The 23207-nt window shown below is 39.6% G+C and overlaps 1 pseudogene; it reads right to left on the bottom strand.

The window, feature by feature from the left end:
- Positions 1-15938: 15938 nt before the first annotated feature.
- On the bottom strand, positions 15939-16617 carry LOC133093070 (ATP synthase subunit a-like; annotated as a pseudogene).
- Between the last annotated feature and the right edge of the window lie 6590 nt (positions 16618-23207).

Here is a 23207-nt window from a genome sequence, read left to right as displayed (position 1 = left end):
CACCCGCTGGGGCGGGCGGGGGCTGGGAGCTGAGGCTCGGGCTTCAGAGGTCGGATCCCAGGGGGTGAACTGGGGTTGGTGGCGTGAACACAGCCTGAAGGGGGCTAGTGTGCCACAGCTAGCCGGGAGGGAGTCCGGGAGAAAGTCTGGACCTGCCTAAGAGGCAAGAGACTTTTTCTTCCCTCTTTGTTTCCTGGTGCGCGAGGGGAGGGGATTCAGAGCGCCGCTTAAAGGAGCTCCAGAGACGGGCCCAAGCCGCGGCCATCAGCGCGGACCCTAGAGACAGGCATGAGACGCTAAGGCTGCTGCTGCCGCCACCAAGAAACCTGTGTGAGAGCACAGGTCACTCTCCACACCTCCCCTCCTGGGAGCCTGTGCAGCCCGCCACTGCCAGGGTCCCGTGATCCAGGGACAACTTCCCCGGGAGAACGCATGGCACGCCACAGGCTGCTGCAATGTCATGCCGACCTCTGCTGTTGCAGGCTCACCCTGAACTCCGTACCTCTCCTTTCCCCCAGCCTGAGTGAGCCAGAGCCCCCGAAGCAACTACTCCTTTAACCCCATCCTGTCTGAGCAAAGAACAAATGCCCTCAGGGGACCTACACACAGAGGCGGGTCCAAATCCAAAGCTGAACCCCAGGAGCTCTGTGAACAAAGAAGAGAAAGGGAAATTTCTCCCAGCAGCCTCAGGAGCAGGGGATTAAATCTCCACAATCAACTTGATGTGCCTGCATCTGTTGAATACCTGAATAGACAACGAATCATCCCAAATTGAGGAGGTGGACTTTGGGAGCAATGATATATACATATTTTTTCCCTTTTTCTCTTTTTGTGAGTGTGTATGTGTATGCTTCTGTGTGTGATTTTGTCTGTATAGCTTTGCTTTTACCATTTGTCCTAAGGTTCTCTCTGTCCTTTTTTTTTTTTTTTTTAGTATACTTTTTAGCACTCGATATCATTGGTGGATTTGTTTTTTGGTTTGGTTACTCTCTTCTTTCTTTTTTTTTTTTTTTATTCTTTAACTTTTTTAAAATAATTTTTTAAATATTTTAATAACTTTATTTTATGTTACTTTATTTTATTTTCTTTTATCTTCTTCTTTGTTTCTTTCTTTTTTTTTTCTCCCTTTTATTCTGAGCCGTGTGGATGACAGGCTCTTGCTGCTCCAGCCAGGCGTCAGGGCTGTGCCTCTGAGGTGGGAGAGACAAGTTCAGGACACTGGTCCTCAAGAGACCTCCCAGCTCCATGTAATATCAAGTGGCAAAAATCTCCCAGAGATCTCCATCTCAACGCCACGACCCAGCTCCACTCAACGACCAGCAAGCTACAGTGCTGGACACCCTATGCCAAAAAACTAGCAAGACAGGAACACAACCCCATCCATTAGCAGAGAGGCTGCCTAAAATCATAACAAGGCCACAGACACCCCAAAACACACCACCAAACGTGGACGTGCCCACCAGAAAGACAAGATCCAGCCTCATCCACCAGAACACAGGCACTAGTCCCCTCCACCAGGAAGCCTACACAACCCACTGAACCAACCTTACCCACTGGGGACAGACACCAAAAACAATGGGAACTACAAACCTGCAGCCTGCGAAAAGGAGACCCCAAACACAGTAAGTTACGCAAAATGAGACGACAGAGCAACACACAGCAGATGAAGGAGCAAGGCAAAAACCCACCAGACCTAACAAATGAAGAGGAAATAGGCAGTCTACCTGAAAAAGAATTCAGCATAATGATAGTAAAGATGATGCAAAATCTTGGAAATAGAACGGAGAAAATACAAGAAACGTTTAACAAGGATCTAGAAGAACTAAAGAGCAAAAAACAGTGATGAACAACACAATAAATGAAATTAAAAATTCTCCAGAAGGGATCAATAGCAGAATAACTGAGGCAGAAGAACGGATAAATGACCTGGAAGATAAAATGGTGGAAATAACTACTGCAGAGCAGAATAAAGAAAAAAGAATGAAAAGACTTGAGGACAGTCTCAGAGACCTCTGGGACAACATTAAATGCACCAACATTCGAATTATAGTGGTCCCAGAAGAAGAAGAGAAAAAGAAAGGGACTGAGAAAATATTTGAAGAGATTATAGTTGAAAACTTCCCTGATATGGGAAAGGAAATAGTTAATCAAGTCCAGGAAGCACAGAGAGTCCCATACAGGATAAATCCAAGGAGAAACACACCAAGACATATATTAATCAAACTATCAAAAATTAAATACAAAAAAATATTAAAAGCAGCAAGGGAAAAACAACAAATAACACATAGGGGAATCCTCATAAGGTTAACAGCTGATCTTTGAGCAGAAACTCTGCAAGCCAGAAGGGAGTGGCATGACATATTTAAAGTGATGAAGGAGAAAAACCTGCAACCAAGATTACTCTACCCAGGAAGGATCTCATTCAGATTTGACGGAGAAATTAAAACCTTTACAGACAAGCAAAAGCTAAGAGAATTCAGCATCACCAAACCAGCTTTACAACAAATGCTAAAGGAACTTCTCTAGGCAGGAAACACAAGAGAAGGAAAAGACCTCAATAACAAACCCAAAACAATTACAAAAATGGTAATAGGAACATACATATCGATAATTACCTTAAATGTAAATGGATTAAATGCTCAAACCAAAAACCATAGACTGGCTGAATGGATACAAAAACAAGACCCGTATATATGCTGTCTACAAGAGACCCACCTCAGACCTAGGGACACATACAGACTGAAAGTGAGGGGATGGAAAAAGATATTCCATGCAAATGGAAATCAAAAGAAAGCTGGAGTAACAATTCTTATATCAGACAAAATAGACTTTAAAACAAAGACTATTACAAGAGACAAAGAAGGACACTACATAATGATCAAGGGATCAATCCAAGAAGAAGATATAACAATTGTAAATATTTATGCACCCAACATAGGAGCACCTCAATACATAAGGCAAATGCCTAACAACCATAAAAGGGGAAATCGACAGTAACACAATCATAGTAGGGGACTTTAACACCCCACTTTCACCAATGGACAGATCACCCAAAATGAAAATAAATAAGGAAACACAAGCTTTAAATGATACATTAAACAAGATGGACTTAATTGATATTTATAGGACATACCATCCAAAAACAAGAGAATACACATTCTTCTCAAGTGCTCATGGAACATTCTCCAGGATAGATCATACTTGGGTCACAAATCAAGCCTTGGTAAATTTAAGAAAATTGAAATCATATCAAGTATCTTTTCCAACCACAATGCTATGAGACTAGATATCAATTACAGGAAAAAATCTGTAAAAAATACAAACACATGGAGGCTAAACAATACACTACTTAATAACCAAGAGATCACTGAAGAAATCAAAGAGGAAATCAAAAAATACCTAGAAACAAATGACAATGAAAACACGATGACCCAAAACCTTTGGGATGCAGCAAAATCAGTTCTAAGAGGGAAGTTTATAGCAATACAGTTCTACCTTAAGAAACAAGAAACATCTCAAATAAACAACCTAACCTTACACCTAAAGCAATTAGAGAAAGAAGAACAAAAAAACCCCAAAGTTAGCAGAAGGAAAGAAATCATAAAGATCAGATCAGAAATAAATGAAAATGAAATGAAGGAAACGATAACAAAGATCAACATAACTAAAAGCTGGTTCTTTGAGAAGATGAAAATAATGTATTGGGTCCAGACGATATGCAAGAATATTTGAGTCCTACTTACCCTTTGTGTGTAAGACTGAGCCAACTTGACATGAATTGCCAAAGCCTATATTTCCCCCCCTACTATTCTGGATGACTTATCTGAGCTAAGCAGAAAAATTAGAGGAAAAGTTAAACTTACCACTCCACTTTCCAAATGAATTGAATACTCTTGACATTAAATGTTTAAAACTTTAAAAATGAATATTCATTGGGATTAGTGGGGAACGATGGAAAGAGAAGAAAGTCATGGTGATACCTGCTCTTTCCTCCTCCATTTCACAGCCCTAGGAGTATAATTTAGGGTAGAATATTCTCATAATCTGGGCATCTCCCAGATGGATGTGTCAGGCATTAAATGCTCTGATAATGATCACTCCTATGTAATCAACTTGATTTTATTTGGTACTCCTTAAGTTATAAGAAATCAACAGCAGAAACTAACACACCATCGTAAAGCAGTTATACTCCAATAAAGATGTTAAAAAAATTTTACAAGGAATCAGGTTGGTCTTATGAAATCGTGCAAAGTAAAAAGTTATGGCAACCAGAGCAATTCCACTTACCTTCTCCTCTCCACCATCCATGTGAAATACTGCCTGTTTCATTCTTCACTGGCATCTCAGTCTCAGGTTGTTACAGCAGAAGAAGGGATTTGATTTTCATGGGCTATTTACTCCTAAGACTATTTCAGAGAAGTGGTGGCCTAATTTTTATGGGCTTAAATATTTTATCATACTTAGGGAGATAAAATTTGGTAAGGCTGGATTTTAATCACTCTTGTGGTCAGGTCTCACTGATCAGTACAAAAAGTCTTCTCCTTTCATGTACTCAAATTATTTCATTCTAAATTAAAATTTTGAGTACCACTGTCATCCTTTTCCAAAGTGAAGATAATTTTAATCAACTTTTTTTCTTTTTGGGAAAAAACTTAAAAAAGAACTTGTCACATTCACTATTAGTATTCCTTCTCTACCTCTGCAGTTAGGATTGTATTTCTACAACTCAATGGAAACTTCTTGCAAAAGTTATCTATAGCTTCATTTTGGTCTTCCTTTATTATAGACTTCTCTGAGCCACTTAAAGCCTTTGGCCACCATTTTTCTTGGTATTTTCTCTTCCCTTGGCTTCCATAACACATCTTAAAATGTTTTTTTTTGTTTTTTAACCTCTCTGGCTGTTTTTTTCTTTCTCCTTTACTCATTTTGCCTTGGAGTGGCTTTGAAGTTATGAAGAGGAGTGAGTGACCTGGAGGGATTGTTGACCAGAGACCAGTTGGGGGCAGGCAGGGAGCAGTCATGGCAGATGTCAGTAAGAACAAGTGACAAATGAAGACCTTCCCAGTGCTTTGGCACTACATAGCCCTTCTCAGACTATGGGCACAAACACAGCAGAAGTATGAAAGGACCTGAATTGACAGAGGTTAATTTCTCACACCTAGTAGAATGAGAGCTCAAAATAGAAATTAAAACCATTTGTAGAAATAAAGTTATAGCTTGGCAAATCAGTTTGTGTCCTGAGATTCAAGTTTACCAAATACAGCAGTTTCAAATTGCTCTCTCTTTCATATGTTTTGACCTTGATAATATTATGAAGAAAACAAGTCAATTATGGTTACTTTCCAGAGTTAAGTGACTTTCCCAATGTCCAGGAAATCCAATAGCAATAAGGCAGGAATTAGATTTCAGAGCCTCTGCTCCACAATGCCATGCTCTTTCCATTAGTCCACATAAACTTAGGGGTTAACTGGTTATTTAATAATAGCAGAAGAAATCTAATGATCTATCATCAGTGAGACTAATGCCAAGTGAGATCCAGAAGGAAAGAAGCTGTACTCAGTAGCATAGAAGCTATGTTTATATGAAATACTTTTGAGTCAAACCAGTTGACACAGCCATCAATAGAGCTGATTGCTATGCGATATGAACTGAGTCATCCTACTTTGTCATTTTCATGTGAGAGAATGATTGCTGCAGCCTTCAAAAAGAGGAATATTACAAGTTGAAGTTAACCTCTTGTGCAGCTCTTTTCATTTTCCAGGTAAGAGAACAGAAGTCCAGAAAGGTTATGACTCTTGCAAGGTGACAAAACTGGTTACTGGCAGAAACAGAGTCGGCACCCAGGTTTAAGATGGTGTATTTTCCCTAAAACTATCTTACTTTGGGGAAACTGAAATGGTCAAGTTGTTTCTATTTTGGCTGAGCTACAGAGGCTGAAAGAAGTGCAAGGATATTCAAAGCAGGCCAGATTTACTGTGTCCCGAGCTTCCTGGGCTAGATGTTCCTCCCTGTGTTCTGCTGCCCATTGTCAGAGCATTTCAGTAAGCCTATTAGAGGCTATTTGTGTTATGAACCTTTCCTTCGGCAATCTGAATATTTTTAGCTTCTGAAATAAGAGCTTGTCTCAAAGAGCACTGGCTTAGGGTGTGGTGGGTGGTAAGTATATTTTCAGTCTATTAGCTTTCAGTTTTCATCATCATTTTCAAGTATGTAGTTCTCTGTAAAAGACTTGAAGGTCAAGACAATTTTTGCCAGCTCTATAAGGAATCCAGGTATTAGATCCATAAAGTGTTCTACTGCGGGATGGCCATCTAAATTGCTGGACTTCCCACTTGCTCATTACTCTTTAATTTTTCTTCTTTACTAATGTTTTTCGTTACTTTATTTCAACCTCAATTGTTTCTCCTGTTTCTCCTCATCACCACCACCCACAAATTGCATAGCGAGTGTACTTTGTTCCAAACAAGGATACTGTCTTAATTCATCAACCATGTGGTCAATTAATTAGCCAAAATCCTTGAACTCCTGTCAAGTCTTGCTGAGTTGGTAGGTTCTTCTCTGTCCTTCCTTTCCTTTTATGTTTTGTCTTTTTGACTGTGGTTTGGTTGAGTTCCAGTGATGAATAATGTGGTTTTGATGCAGGTTAGAGTGTTTTAAATTGAAATCTGAGCCTATAGTCTCCTTCTGTGTCATACTAAAAAATGTAGGGCTTCCCTGGTGGCACAGTGGTTAAGAATCTGCCTGCCAATGCAGGGGACATGGGTTCAAGCCCTGGTCTGGGAAGATCCCACATGCCGTGGGGCAACTAAGCCCATGCACCACAACTACTGAACCTGCGTGCCACAACTACTGAGCCCATGTGCCACAACTACTGAAGCCCGCACGCCTAGAGCCCGTGTTTCACAAAAGTAGCCACCACAATGAAGCCCGCACACCACAACAAAGAGTAGCCCCCGCTCGCCGCAACTAGAGAAAGCCCGCGTGCAGCAATGAAGACCCAACGCAGCCAAAAATAAATAAATTAATTTAAAAAAAGAGTTTATTTTTAAAAAATGTATTAACAACATTTAGTCTGCCTTTACCTAGTAATCTACATAATTTCCCAAGACTCAGTTTTAATTATTGAAGTGTTTTAGTGGGGGGTGGATTTTGGCTGTTATTGCTGAAATTCAGGCACTTAGCCCTAAATGAGGCTTGGTTCTAGTGAATGAGGAGAGTTCAGACCATGTTCAGAAAATGGACCAATCCCTCTGCAGTCATATATGTGAACAAATTGCATGAACTCTGAATTCTGTAAAATTAATCTGAATGACTGTGGGGTCTTTCACAAGGTCTGTATTACTTTCCTATGTCAGTTTACTCCCAAATACTCAAAAATAGAATATTCTGTGTCTCTTTATGATTCCAAGAGTAAGAATTAACCAAAAACTGTCTCCCTCAATTTCTGGATGGCTATTACTTCCTTAATATTTCTGATTTCATTTCCAGTGTAAACATCAGTACTATGATTAATATTTTTCCTCTGCAAAGGGCCTGCTTATCAACAACCAGTGAGACAGATTACAAGTCTGAAAAATGTACTGTTAAAATAACAAAGGTTATTTGTTAACAACTTTAAAAGGTTTCAAATCCACCATAAAATCTTTGTTGGGAACCAAATGGTGATGGGCCTCACTCTTGTAGCATTATTGTACAAATATCTTTTGACCTGGTGGAGACACATCAACAGGAAATTAATTTCCCACTTGAAGCTGAGAACAAAGTTATTTATTCTTACTTCTCATCCTTGGAAATAAATGGTCCTCTTGTTCATATTCTTATGTATGGACTTCCCATATCATCAGTTGTCTAATTTCATCCTTTTTGTAGTATACTTTTGGTTCCTTGCTTCATGAAAGGCAGGTCCATTGGAAGAACTTCGGTGGGGAGGTCAGGTCAGAGACCTAATCACCTTTTTTTTTTTTTTTTAAACTAATTTTATTATTTTAAAAAATATTTCTTTATTTATTTTGGCTGTGCCAGGTCTTAGTTGCAGCACACAGTATCTTTGTTGCAGCATGCAACGATCTTTTAGTTGGACCATGCGGACTTCTTAATTGTGGCCTGCATGTGGGATCTAGTTCCCCAACCAGGGATCGAATCCGGGCCCCCTGCCTTGGGAGCTCGGAGTCTTACCCACTGGACCACGAGGGAAGTCCCTAATCACCTTTTTTTTTTATTAGAGTGTCCATATGGACAGGGAAGCCAAATCTAAAATCTCCGTGTGAATTCCTGGGAAATTTCTGAGGGAAGGAGCCAACAGCAAAATGATACAGTGCTTCTTTCTAATGAAAGCCTTTATTTCTTAATCCCTAGAAAGGACAAAGGTCATATCTTAGTTACCAACAACTTAGATGACTAGGTTTTCTACATTTTGGTAAGATGCAGCTTTACAGGTTGGGAAGAATATTTATTTGGGAATATAGAAATCTAGTCGGTCCTTAGAGACATGTTAGCTGTATGACATAAGATGAATTAATACTCCAGGCCTTTAGATTAGATTACCTCAAAGTTTCCTTATAGCTATAATGTCCCATGACTATTCTACAAGAGTTGGGAGTATGGGGCCCAGGCAAGAGCATGATGCTTATACAACACCAAACCGAATAGGTTTGACCAAATAGGCTCAATAAACTTTGTGTGTCTAGTTCATTCCCACCTCCTCCATCTAGTCCTGTTTAAAGGAACAAGGTCTCAACAGGACCCTGTAAGTACCTGCAAAACAATTTGCTTATGCTATTTAGAGTTCTCCTATTATCATGGTTTTAATTGGAAGGATTACTTCTTACTGAGTCATTCTTTTTGACTTCCAACGGTGGTATTTTTCAATTCTGTTCCTTGAAACGTTTTAAAAAGCTCTGTAGTGAAGTAGATTTAACAAACACTGTATCATGTAGTCCTCTACCAATTCACTTTGTTCTTTGGATACTAAAAGTTCATTGATATCCTTCTGTAAAGATCCCTGCTTAATTTTATTTAACACAGCATGGTAGGCAGAATAGTTGTCTCCAAGTATGTCCATGTTCTAATCCCCAGAACCTGTTAATATGTTATGTTACATGGCAAGGGAGAATTAAGTTTACAGATGGAATTAAGGCTGCTAATCAGCTGACCTTGAGATGGGAAGATTATCCTGGATTATCTGAGTGGGGCTAATGTAATCAAAGTGTCTTTAAAAGTGGAAGATGGAATCAGAAGAGTCAGTTTCAGAGTCAGAGAAAGACTTGACTGGCTGTTGCTGGCCTTGAAGATGGAAGGGGGTGACTACTAGAAGCTAGAAAAGACAAGAAAATGACTCTACCCTAGATCCTCCAAAAGGAACACAGCCCCACTGACACTTTGATTTTAACCCAGAGAAACCCACTTTGGACTTCTGGCCACCAGAACTGTAAAATAATAAATACATGTTGTGTTAACCCACGAAGTTTGTAGTAATTTGTTACAGCAGCCGTAAGATCCTAATACACACAATGTTTTCCAAAGTTATATGATCATGTTGTGTCTTGGGTCTTGTGTGCAAATTTGGGACAAAATCTGGGGGGAATGCTTGTCTCAGCCCTTCATTCTTCTCTAGATTAGCCACATCCAACACAACTTTCTGTAATGATGGAAGTGTTTTATTTCTGTGCTGTTCAATAGGTAACCACAGCTACAGGTAACTACTGTTACTTCTCAACCAAGGAGCTTCCTGGATATGAACCTGCCCCTATACACGGAGGGCAAGCAGAGACTGAAGAAAGAGGGGAACACTCCACATTAATAAGCAAGGAAACTTACATCTGAGGCTTCTCTTGGGCATCACAAGACAAGTAGATCCCCCTACCTGCTTGCCAAACCTTAAAAGTTTACACGGAGGCCTTAACTGGGTTCAGTGGCATATACCATCCAGATGGTCTCAGCAGCACCTTACTCTCTCAACGCTTCATCCTTGGAACAGCTCCCCCTGTGGGAACGGTGGGCAGAATGTATTTTCCAAGGACAAGGGAGGGGGTCAGGAGCCTCCGATTGTTTGGGTCCAGCTCTCAGGTCAACCAGCGGTCACGTCCTCTTGATGACTTCCTCCAATAGCTACTGAGCATCTGAACTGTGGCTAGTGAAACTGAGGAACTGAAATTTAAATTTTATTTTAATTTTAAATTTCAATAGGTACATGTGGCTAGTGGCTACCATATTGGACAACACAGCTTTATTTATTTATTTATTTTAAACATCGTTATTGGAGTATAATTGCTTTACAATGGTGTGTTAGTTTCTGCTGTATAACAAAGTGAATCAGCTATACATATACATATATCCCCATATCTCCTCCCTCTTGCATCTCCCTCCCATCCTCCTTATCCCACCCCTCTAGGTGGACACAAAGCACCGAGCTGATCTTCCTGTGCTATGCGGCTGCTTCCCATTAGCTATCTATTTTACATTTGGTAGTGTATATATGTCCATGCCACTCTCTCACTTCATCCCAGCTTACCCTTCCCCCTCCCCATGTCCTCAAGTTCATTCTCTACGTCTGCGTCTTTATTCCTGTCCTGCCCCTAGGTTCTTCAGAACCATTATTTTTTTTAGATTCCATATGTATGTGTTAGCATGCAGTATTTGTTTTTCTCCTTCTGACTTACTTCACTCTGTATGACAGACTCTAGGTCCATTCACCTCACTGCAAATAACTCAATTTCATTTCTTTTTATGGCTGAGTAATATTCCATCATATATATGTGCCACATCTTCTTTACCAATTCATCTGTCGATGGACACTTAGGTTGCTTCCATGTCCTGGCTATTGTAAGTAGTGCTGCAGTGAACATTGTGGTACATGACTCTTTTTGAATTACGGTTTTCTCAGGGTACATGCCCAGTAGTGGGATTGCTGGGTCATATGGTAGTTCTATTTTTAGTTTTTTGAGGAACCTCCATACTGTTCTCCATAGTGGCTGTATCAATTTACATTCCCACCAACAGTGCAAGAGGGTTCCCTTTTCTCCACACCCTCTCCAGCATTTATTGTTTGTAGATTTTTTGATGATGGCCATTCTGACTGGTGTGAGGTGATACCTCATTGTAGTTTTGATTTTCATTTCTCTAATGATTAGTGATGTTGAGCATCTTTTCATGTGTTTTTGCAATCTGTATATCTTCTTTGGAGAAATGTCTGTTTAGGTCTTCTGCCCATTTTTGGATTGGGTTGTTTGTTTTTTTGATATTGAGCTGCATGAGCTGCTTGTAAATTTTGAAGATTAATCCTTTGTCAGTTGCTTCATTTACAAATATTTTCTCCCATTCTGAGGGTTGTCTTTTCGTCGTGTTATGGTTTCCTTTGCTGTGCAAAAGCTTTTGAGTTTCATTATGTCCCATTTGTTTATTTTTGTTTTTATTTCCATTTCTGTAGGAGGTTGGTCAGAAAGGATCTTGTTGTGATTTATGTCATAGAGTGTTCTGCCTATGTTTTCCTCTAAGAATTTTAGAGTGTCTGGCCTTACATTTAGGTCTTTAATCCATTTTGAATTTATTTTTGTGTATGGTGTTAGGGAGTGTTCTAATTTCATTCTTTTACACGTAGCTGTCCAGTTGACAACACAGCTTTAGATCAAAGTTTGCAAATTCAGTTGCCATGCAGGATATATAAATATGAGAAGCTGATCAAATATAAACAAGACAACAGTGGAAGCATTATGATCATTGACACTGGCTCTTTGGCCACAGTGTTCCGGAGGTTGACAAGGAATAGTGGAGAATGAGTGGAAAATTGTCCTCAGAGGGTATGCCTTGGCTCAAGGGACAGGGCTACCCTGCTCCTGAAGGTTATTGCAATGAGGGAACAAAGCTTATTATCAGAAATAATTTTTCAAGAGAAGCTGAGAATTTGGATTCTTATCTTAACTACTCTGATTTCTCAAAGTTTCAGATAAAAACAAGCATAGGTCTGGTGCACACCAACCTGTAGACTTCTAGTTTAGAAGCCCTGAACACAAATGATGCAGAAATGTTTCCATTATTTTAACCCTGGGGCCCTGGCCTAAGGAAGAGGTGTATATCAGCATTCAAGGTAGGGCTGTTGAGTACGGTTGTATAGACTGGGCACTGCCCAAGAACACACATACCATGAGTCTCCATTGACATGGTCCACATGAAGGATATATATGTTCATTCAGATAGTTTTTCAGCAGATAACAGTAAAGTATTTTGTTCTTAGAAAGCCAGCACATTATGACAACTTTCCAATAGATGGAAGTAAATTGCCTTGAAAAAATTGTTTTTTGCTTGTTTTTTACATACTGTCTGGGCTAGTGGCAACTCTGATAAGGAGAAGTATGAGTTCAAAGGAGAATATGTAAGAAGGCTGAAAATCAGATATAATTCAGCTTTATGAGCCCATTGTTTATAATCTCTAAACTACTTTTTTTGCACATTTATTAAGAGGAAAGGTCTGTATCTTTCCCCAAAGGGTGCCAGACCACTGATACTAGCTGGGTATTTCTACTATGTTCCTCTTCTCAGAGAGCACTCGACTTTGCCCATGACTGCTCTTCACTGCAGTGGCTTATGTAATTGATTTATCTTCAGTCCCAGGGCCTGCCAACACAGAACCCTCACAGAGAAGCTGCTCAATAGATTCTTGTTAAAGGAATATTCTTTCTCTCATATTCCAACTACAGGTATCTTTTTTCTTTCTACTTCTACATGTTTTTTTCCCTCTCAACCCCTCTCTGTTTTTGCCTCTCTTTGACCCTGTTTGCCTCTGAGTCTTTCTCAGTCTCTTTCTTTCTGCCTTCATCTTTCTATCTTTCCTCACTCCTCCTCTCACAGCATCTCCTCATCACCTTCTGAATTGCTTCCATCTCCCTCTTTCACTTTTCTTTCTCATTTTTTACTCTGATCACTATTTCTAGCTCTACCTTTGATTGTCTGTTCCCCTCAGTGGGGCTTTCGAGTCCACAAAATTGAGACAGCAAGAGATGGAACACATTAACCTTAATTTTCCAATTGTTTCTTTGTCGGATGCTTTCAGGATTTTCCTCTTTCCAAGGTGTGGATCCAGGCTGGAGAATGAGTGGCAGGTGCTTCCAAATACAGAAATCTTTCTCAAAGCACCAAGGTAAGGCCATTAAAAAAGTCACTGACCTTCAGCCTCAGGAGAGTCCAGTGACAGCTTGCCTCTTCTTATTCTCTCTCTTTTTAATCTTAGGAAATAAGCTAGTTTCATCAAGGTGGAATTTCCTGCTGCAAATGAGAGTCAAACAGCTGCTTATTTTAGTTTCCAGGGAGTCCACTCTTCTTGGGTCAGAAGAAGCTTTGGGGGAGATGAGTCTGGCTGTAACATCCCACCAGCCCAGCCGGAGAAGACAGTAGGGATGAGGATGTGTAAATAAGGAAAGAAAGCTGGCTATGCCTTGCTTGCTTTCAGCCTTGCTTTCAGATTCTCAGCAGTGAAGAAGCTGCCCTACCTGACACAACCTACTTTGCTTTGAATTATTCTGGACCAGGTTGCATGGACCAGCCACAGGCGTTCAAGGGAAAGGCTTACTTAGTTTCTCTTCAGGCTGTCTCAAAAATTTAGAATGTTTTAGAAGCAAATGTTCTTCATTTGCAATTAGACACCCATCATTCTGGCATCATATTTATGCTTGGGCTCAGATGTATGGCTGGCAGTGCCGACTATAATGAAAAGGTCCCAGAGTCCCCTTTCTCTGGTGAGGTAGGTGCAAATCAGCTAGTCATAGCAACTGAACTTGGAAGAAAGTGTGTTTGCAGGAGGTACCAAGGTCTTTTGCTGTTTTGTAAATTACAAAAGGAACTAGTTCTCGGTCATCTATGGGACGTCTTGTTTAAATCATGATTGAGTTTGCAAGAGGGTCTTTCATCTGATCACTGCCTCAAGTTGGCCTCAATGCTTTCCTTGTAACCAGCCAAACGACTTCTTTCCTTGGTTAATCAAAACTCTTGCCTTGAAAAGATACATGCAGCCCAATGTTCATAGCAGCACTACTTACAATAGTCAAGACATGAAAGCAACCTAAATGTCCACTGACAGATGAATGGATAAAGAAGATGTGGTATGTGTGTATACACACACACACACACACACACACACACACAATGGAATATTACTCAGCCGTAAAAAAGAATGAAAAAGTGCCATTTGCGGCAACATGTATGGATCTAGAGATTATCATACTAAGCGAAATAAGTCAGACAAAGAAAGACAAATATCATATGACATCACTTATATGTGGAATCTAAAACAATGATACAAATGAACTTATTTACAAAACAAATAGACTCACAGACATAGAAAACAAACTTGGTTACCAAAGGGGATAGGGGAGAGGGATAAATTAGGAGTTGGGGATTAACAGATACACACTACTATATATAAAGTACAAAAACAGCAAGGTCCTACTGTATAGCACAGGAAACTATATTCAATATCTTACAATAACCTATAATGGCAAAGAATCTGAAAAAGAATATATATTATGTTATATTATATTATATTTATAAAACAGAACCATTTACTGTATACCTGAAACTAATGCAACATTGTAAATCAACTATACTTCAAAAAAAAGTGCACGCATGCACACACACACACACAAAACTCTTGCCTTACCTTACGTTTGACTTAGCAAAGCTGGAGATTCGGGAGGTAAACACATATGCTGTCCCTCACTCCTTCTGCCTCAGCCCTGCTGGCCTTTTTTATTCCCTTGAATTCCCCACATCCCACATTTCTTCCTGCCACTGCTGTCTTTTTTTTTTTTTTTTTTTTCTTTTCCTGGAATACGCCTTCTTATTGTCTTACTACTTCCCTTCTGCTCAGCCCTCAGCTCTCCCCAGGGGTCGCTCCCTCAGAGAAACATTCACTGACTTCCCGTCTACTAGAGCATGACAATAACCTTCCAAATATAGGACTTCACATGATATAAGCTCTCCTTCATAGATTTGTCCAGGTTGTGATTCAATATTTCTTTCCATGATCACTTGATTAATGTCTGTCTCTCTTACTAGACTGTATGCTCCCCAGATACAGGGGCTGGTTTTTGTTACTTTGCATCTGCAGTGTTTGGCAGTGAACTTAACACATGGTGAGCACTGAATAAATATTTGTTGAGTGAATAAATGGATGAATGAACTATAGCACTGCAATGTCATCATAATGAATCACCTTAGCCACGATCCTGGTTTGTTATCATTTAGTAACTGCAGGGAACAACTTAGAAAGTAGGCACAGGCCAATAGGACCCAGAGAGAGAGAAATCTTTCTGGTGGGGTAGGGATACTCCCAAGGGCCATAAGAAGCAACCCTGAGAGGAAAAGGAAAAGGGAGAGGGTCAAAGAAAGAAAGTGCAGTGGTGCTGGTGAAACCAATTGAATTCCTCCCCACTAATAGGGTTATTTATAGTTAGATGCCACTGGTTGAGAGCTTCTAAGCACCCAGAATCACTGCATATCTGATGTGGATTTTGAGAAGGAAACAATTATAGCAGCTTGGAGTGCAAACCTCCAGGAAAGAGGCTCACAGAGGCAGTGAAAATGGATCAAGTGTGGTGTGAGGATGGATCAGGGCTATCTGACCACATTCAACATTTCCTACATTCTGTATGCAAGGGCTACCAAGTATGGATAAAACCTATTAGAGATTGCAGTGGGAGACTGATGCAAAGTCACAGTGAAATTGGAAAATATTCATAGTGACAGCATTGGGGTCAAGTATCCGGGGGCAGCAAGAGTGTCCCGTGGTTGTGGCCGCAATAACAGCATCCTAATCAGACTCTTCATGTAATAAAGTATTGGACTGAGAGGAGTGTCCCTTGGTTCTTAATCGTTTTCTGAGTCTGCATTTTCAGTCTTCCTGCTGGGGCTGGGATTTACTATTACATGATATGCATGGGTTTTTTGGGTCATTGTGTGTTGTGTGAGAAGTGACTTATTAATAAGGTGAACATGAAAGCTTGAATAAGGACTACTGCAACTTTAAGAATGGTGAGTAGAATAAGAATAATAAATGCAATGAGGGCTGTGGTAATACTAATGCTTATTAAGGCCAGGGTTACTCCTCTGATTAGATGGATTAATAGGTGACCATCTGTAATATTAGCTGTTAGCCATATGTCCAGGACTATTGATTGAATAAGTAAGCTAATAGTTTCAATAATTACTGGCATGAGGATAAGGGGAATTGGTATTCCTTGTGGTAGAGTGGACCAGAGATGCTTTTGTTTTATGGTGGAAGCCGGTGATCACAACTCCTGCTCATAAAGGAATTGCTATAACTAAATTTCTTGAAAGTTGTTTCGTGGGCATAAATGAGTGTGGTAAGAGACCTAGCAAATTTGTTGAGCCAATAAATAAGATTACTGACATGAGATTTAGTGTTCAAGTTTGTGCTTTATAGTTGTGGATAGCCATTATCTGTTTTGATGTGAGTTGAACTCGTCACTGTTGAATAGAGATTGTGCAGTTATAAATCATTTGGTTGTGTGTGGGCAATAGAAAGCTTGGAAGTATAATGACTAAAATGACAATAGGTAATCTTATTATTGTTGGGGTGATGAAAGAGGCAAATAAATTTTTATTCATTTTGTTTCTCAAGGGGCAGGGTGTTTTGGTGTTTTAGTTGATTTTACTTTTAGAACTGAAGGATAAGTATATTTTGAAATTTTTCAGTTGAGATACAATAAATAGAACTAGAATTATTGATATAGTAGTGATAAATCATGTTGATGTATCTAGTTGTGACATGTTATTAAGGGAGGTTTTAACTCCCAGTCTTTAACTTAAAAGGTTAATAATATTCAGCTTCTTAATGAACTTATAGTATGGATGCAGATCATGTCTCAAAGCATTTTAGAAGGTTATTAGGTAACCTTCCTGTTAATCTCCCAGTAAATTATTTTTCTATTTACCCAGAATCAATCCCTATTGCTTACAAGCAGGAAATGTTGGACTGCCATATGAAATGTGACAGAAAATGCCAGGGAAATTCTCTCTCTGGTGTACTTTCTGAACAAACACCAGTCAAATCAAATGCCATGTCCTGCCATGGCCAGAGGTGGGAAGGTGTGGGTGCTCTTGGCAGATCAGCAAAGCCTCAGCAACCAGAGATTCCAGAACGAGCCCTTTGTGGTGCAGGGTTTCCTCTGTGGGATGATAGTTCTCATGGATGTGCGTCTTCTTGAGACCTACCTTTCTGCTAGGTTGCCGGAGCCCCCAGACTCCCGGTTCCCAGAGCTGAAAAGGATAATCTAATTCAGTGGTTTTCAAATGGGGCATTTTTACCCCCTAGGTGACATTTGACAATGCCAAGAGATATTTTTGATGTCACAGTTGAGGAGGAGAGGGTTGTTAGCGAGTAGAGGCCAAAGATGCTGCCAAACATCCCACAAGGCACAGGAAAGCCCCCCCCCCAAAACAAAGACGTATCTAGCCAAAATGTCAATGCGTCACTGTTGAGAAATCCTGATCTAAATAATGTGTCTGAGACTCTCTTGTTTCTCAGGAGTCTCATATTGGAAAAAATCTTGTATTGGAAAAATGTTAGCTTCATATTTTGAGGTAGTGTATAGAACTGCATAGTCCAGTGGAGTATTGATTAGCTACATATAGCTATTGAGCACTTGAGATATGACTAGTCTGAACTGAGGTGTGCATGTGTAAAACACACATTAGAGATTTGGATATAAGATATCCTGCTCATATTGAAAAGAACAGAAGCTAAAAGGAATAATCTTTCATTTATTCTTTAATTCCTCCATCCAATAGACATTTTTGAACACGTGCTATATACTAATCATTGGGCATGTTAAACATAAGTACCACTTCCTTTGTGAAGAGCTCATAATCTATTGAAGAAGTCAAAGAGTTAAGGAAAGAGATTGCAGAAAAGTGTGTACATTAGTGTTTGTATAGAGGAAAGCGTGATTAGCTGCCTAGATGAGCCAGGGACCATGCCTGTAGGGAGGTGATGAAGTTTTATTGGGATCTGTTCTTCCACACTTTTGAGGATGTGTAGTTCCCTCTTCTGCATCTTACCAACTGGAATGTTAGTCTTCACCTCTCTACCAGCTAACACCCTTCCTGTCTTGAGCTGAATAACTGAGCTCTAGCTAGACCACTGTAGCTCAAAGCCATCCTTTGTGATTTTGAACTTTTAACAGTCTTGATTTGTTGCTCCCCATACGTACTTGATAAGGTAGTTCTTGCCAGGGCTCTCTTGTTCTATTGTAAACTACACGAAGCACTGAAACAGAAGTACACAAATATGTTTGTTGAATGCAAGAATGACCATCCCAGAAAGTCTCATTAAATTAAGTCCTGCCTATAGATCTTTCTGGGATTTATAGGACAATATGGCAATACACAGGCTCCGTATAGACTTCTTCACTAAATGATCCAGCTGTTCACTGTCTCTCCTCTGGCCTTTGCCCTTGACATTCCCTTTGCATTTTCCACATTGCCCTTTGCATACATAACTCCTGTTTAGCTTTTGGTCTCAGTTTCAATGCCATTTCATTTGGTAAGCCACCTCTGACAACTGCCACCCTAAAAGATTATGTTCTCCTTTTCCCAAGGCACTGTTTGTGCTTCTACATTAACTCAGTTCAATGTCCCATCTTCTTCATTAGACCATGAGCTCCAAGTGGCAGCATCTGTGTCTCATTTGCTCACTGCTACAAATATTCTTAGCATCCAGCCCCAAGTGTGACACATAGTACGTCTTAGGTTAAGTCCGCAGAAGCAGACACCGGGGTGAGGACCGTGTGCAGGTGATTTTATTAGAAAGTGTTCCCAGGAGAAAGAAAGTGGGGGGAACGGGGCAGGGCGGGGGGAAGGTGAACAAGGGTGTAGTTTCAGGTGATGACCCACCTGACGTGAGGATGAGGCGAGCCTCATTCTGATCTCCCTGAGAGCTCTGAATCTTTTTTTTTTTGGCCGTGCCATGCCGAACCACTGGACCGCCAGGGAATTCCCAGAGCTCTGAATCTTACACCTTGAGAGCTATGGAGAATAAATTGAGAACTTTCAATATATGCCTACTAATATTTCTGGAGGAAGAGAATGAAGAGAAGGTTGAGGTGAGGAAATAAGATTTGACGCACTAATGGCAGAATGAAAGACAGATATTAGGTTTTTAAAATTTTTTATTTATTTAATTTATTTCTTTTTAACTGCATTGGGTCTTCGTTGCTGCACGCGGGCTTTCTCTAGTTGTAGTGAGCGGGGGCTACTCTTCATTGTGGTGCCTGGGCTTCTCATTGTGGTGGCTTCTCTTGTTGCAGAGCACGGGCTCTAGGCACGCAGGCCTCAGTAGTTGTGGCATGCGGGCTCCGTAGTTGTGGCTCGTGGGCTCTAGAGCGCAGGCTCAGTAGTTGTGCTGCATGGGCTTAGTTGCTCTGCAGCATGTGGGATCTTCCCGGACCAGGGCTCTAACCCGTGTCCCCTGCATTGTCAGGCAGATTCTTAACCACTGCGCCACCAGGGAAGCCCCAGATATGAGTATTGAGAATGGAAGGGCACGCTCAATACTGGCTAAAATAAAAACCCCACACCTGATACTTGGTAGTGAAATGGCAGAATATCAAGAATAGAAAATATATTCTTAAAAATGCCATAGAGAAAAGACTATCTAGAATATCAAATAATGAGACAGCCAACTTCATATCATTAATGGGAGATGCCAAAAACAAGAATGGAATATCTTCAAAGTAGTGAGGGAAAATAACTGATGACATATTTTTATATCCAGCTAGATTATCATGAAAGAGGGAGAAGAGGGTAAAAAAAAATTTCAGGCATACAGTGACTATGAGTGTTTTCCAGCCATAGCCTTTTACTGTAAGAAATATTAAATAGTTTTCTCCAGGAAGATGAAAATTAAACCCTGAGGGGAATGAGATGCAAGATATTAAATATTTGTGCACAGAAACTTAGTGCGAATTTTTTATAGTTTTCATTAACTATTGGATGTAAAAATAATGCAGAACAAATATTGTATGTGAATAAAAAGGAAAAGAGTTATATTCTAGGTAGCAGTGACAATGTGGGCACATTGTTCTGTGGAAAGTTAAAGGATGTTAAGGTCAATGTCATTTTCAGGAGGAAGAAAGAAATCTTGAATAGCTTCAAATTTAGAAAAATGAAGACCCAAATAAGTATGTTAAACAATTTAAGAGTAACCTCTATTTTCCTCCAGAAGAGGGGGAAAAAAGGAAGTATCCAAACATTTATTAATCCAACAAAATGCAGCCAAAGAGATAGTAGGTGAAAAATAAGATGGTAGAAAAAGAGAGTATAGTTTACAGCCTGATACTTACTGATTCCTTTGGTGGCATCTTCAAGTCTTTCTCAGTTTTGCCTGTGAAACTAGAAATAAAGATGACATGATCTCACATATCACCATGTTCTTAATCATCCTGATAGCCCTTTGACTCTGGTCTCTGGGGAGAATGCTCTAGCGTCTCTTCATAATCCTACTCAGAGATGCACTGTCAGTTTTCACTCCTCAGTGGAATCTGAAATTAAGACTCAAGAACTTGGTGGAAGTGACATATACTTCTTCATCTGCCTTTCTTTTCCATCTCCCACCTCTCTCCCTGGGATCTGCAATCAGGTTCCTGTGAAAGCACTGCAAATTAATCCCCTGGAGGGACATATTCTTTGAAGCTCAAATCAAATCACATGATCTGAAAAGTGGTTCCTATATGGGAATATGGAATCATGTATTCTTAGTAGAGATGAAAAGAGAACAATATTGGACATATGGTCATCATAAACTACAGGGAGAAAATGAAAGTATATTATGTTGTTAATATGAAAGAGATAAAACATACCTAATTTTCTGGATGATCAATAAACTTATTGAACTGTTGTATGACCAGTTTTCCAGCCTACTGTACTAGGTACTGTAGAGATACATTTACCCATATATATGACTTTCATCTCATCATACTATTTAATATATCACTTAATTGAAAAATTGATATTCTTTTTAAACTAGAAAAATTGTAATTCATTAGGTTTTACTGATTATAAAATTAAGCATGTTTTGGAGAAATCTGGATAGAACAGAAGAGTTAATAAAAATACTAGTACTTGAGATAACTACTAGTAACATCTTGGTATAGTTTTTCTTTCAGTCTTTTATTTAAGTACTTGAAAAAAATGTTGGCTCTCCCTTTTCTTAAAAACAAATTTAATCTTCAGTGGCTTTCTGCATTATTCTTGGAGTCCCTAGAAACAAGCATATAGTAAGCACTCGATGAATGAATGGATTGATGCATGAAGGAATGGAGTCATGAGTAAATGAATACATATGTGAATGATATTCATCAGGGGGAAAACGATTTATTCAAATTCAGGGCTCAATTACAGAGATGCTAGTGCACAAAGGATGAAAAGGGAATACATTATGAAGGTAGGTTATGGGTGGAGTAATATAAATTCCAAGAAATAGCAGTGTCTGTTTTACTGTGAAAAATGACAGCCATCAATCCCAAATACAGAATTCATACTTTGGGGGAAAAAATGGAATGATTTTCAAATGACTACTAATGGCATCTATGTCATCTTCATGCATCTCAGCCTGTGGAATTACAAACAACATATGCCAACAAATGTAGCTATAACTGGGGAGTTTCCCCATTCTGTGCAATTATTGTTCACTTTACATTATAAAATGACACCATTATACGTAATATCAAGGACCCTTGAGTTAAGCTGGGCTTCTCAGATTTTTTTCCCCCCAAGCTTCACTGAGAGCTAACTGACATAAAACATTGTGTAAGTTTAAGATGTGCAACATAATGATTTGAAATATGTGCATATTGTTTTTTTTAACTTATTTATTTTTGGCTGTGTTGGGTCTTTGTTGTTGCATGTGGGCTTTCTCTAGTTGCAGTGAGCGGGGGCTACTCTTTGTTGCGGTGCATGGGCTTCTAATTGCGGTGGCTTCTCTTGTTGCAGAGCACGAGATCTGGGTGAGCAGGCTTCAGTAGTTGTGGCTCGCAGGCTCTAGAGCGCAGGCTCAGTAGTTGTGGCACACGGGCTTAGTTGCTCTGCGGCATGTGGGACCTTCCCAGACCAGGGCTTGAACCCATGTCCCCTGCAATGGCAGGCAGATTCTTAATCACTGTGCCACCAGGGAAGCCTGAAATATGTGTATATTGTGAAATGATTAGCACAGTAAATTTAGTTAATATATCATCACCTCACATATTTACATTTGTATGTGTGTAGTGAGAACTTTTTAACATCTACTCTTTAGCATTTTCAAGTATACAATATAGTATTCTTAACTGTAGTCACCATGCTGTACCTTACATCCCCAGAACTTATTCATCTCATAACAGGAAGTTTGTACCCTTTGACCACCTTCACCCATTTCTGCCCCATCCCTACTCCCCAGCCCTGGCAACCACCCGTCTGCTCTCTGTTTCTATGAGTTTGGTTTTTTAGATTCCACATATAAGTGAATTTATACGGTATGTTTCTTTCTCTGTCTTGTTTCATTTAGCATAAAACTCTCAAGGTTCATCCATGTTGTTGCAAATGGCAGGATTTCTTCTTTTTATAACCGAATACAATTCCATTTTACACACACACACACGTACACACACACACACACACCTAAAACGTATCTTCTTTATCCACTCATCCATTGATGGACCCTTAAGTTGTTTCCATGTCTTGGCTATTGTAAGTAATGCTGCAATGAACATGGGGGTGCAGATAATTCTTCAAGATAGTGATTTCATTTCCACTGAATATATACTAAGAAGTGGGATTGCTGGATCATATGGTAGTTCTATTTTCATTATTTTGAGAAACCTCCATATTGTTTTCTGTCGTGGCTCTACCAATTTACATTCCTACTCGCAGTGCACAAGGGTTCCCTGTTATACACTTAGCCAGCACTTATCTCTCGTCTTTTGAATGACAGCCATTCTAACAGGTCTGAGTTGATTTTTCACTGTGGTTTTTATTTGCATCTCTCTGATGATTAATGTTGTTGAGCACCTTTTCATGTACCTTTTGGCATTTTGAAAATCTTCTTTGGAATAATGTTGTTTCAGGTCCTTTACCAATTTTTATTTTTATTTATTTATTTATTTTTTATATGACTCATATTTATTAAATTCTTAAATTAACAGAATCAATTTTTTCATTAAGTT

The sequence above is a fragment of the Eubalaena glacialis genome, chromosome 6 (genome assembly GCF_028564815.1).
Source record: "Eubalaena glacialis isolate mEubGla1 chromosome 6, mEubGla1.1.hap2.+ XY, whole genome shotgun sequence".
In the NCBI taxonomy this organism is placed as follows: Eukaryota; Metazoa; Chordata; class Mammalia; order Artiodactyla; family Balaenidae; genus Eubalaena; species Eubalaena glacialis.
The sequence above is the reverse complement of the archived record's forward strand: the minus strand, read 5'-3'. Positions and strand labels throughout refer to the sequence as shown.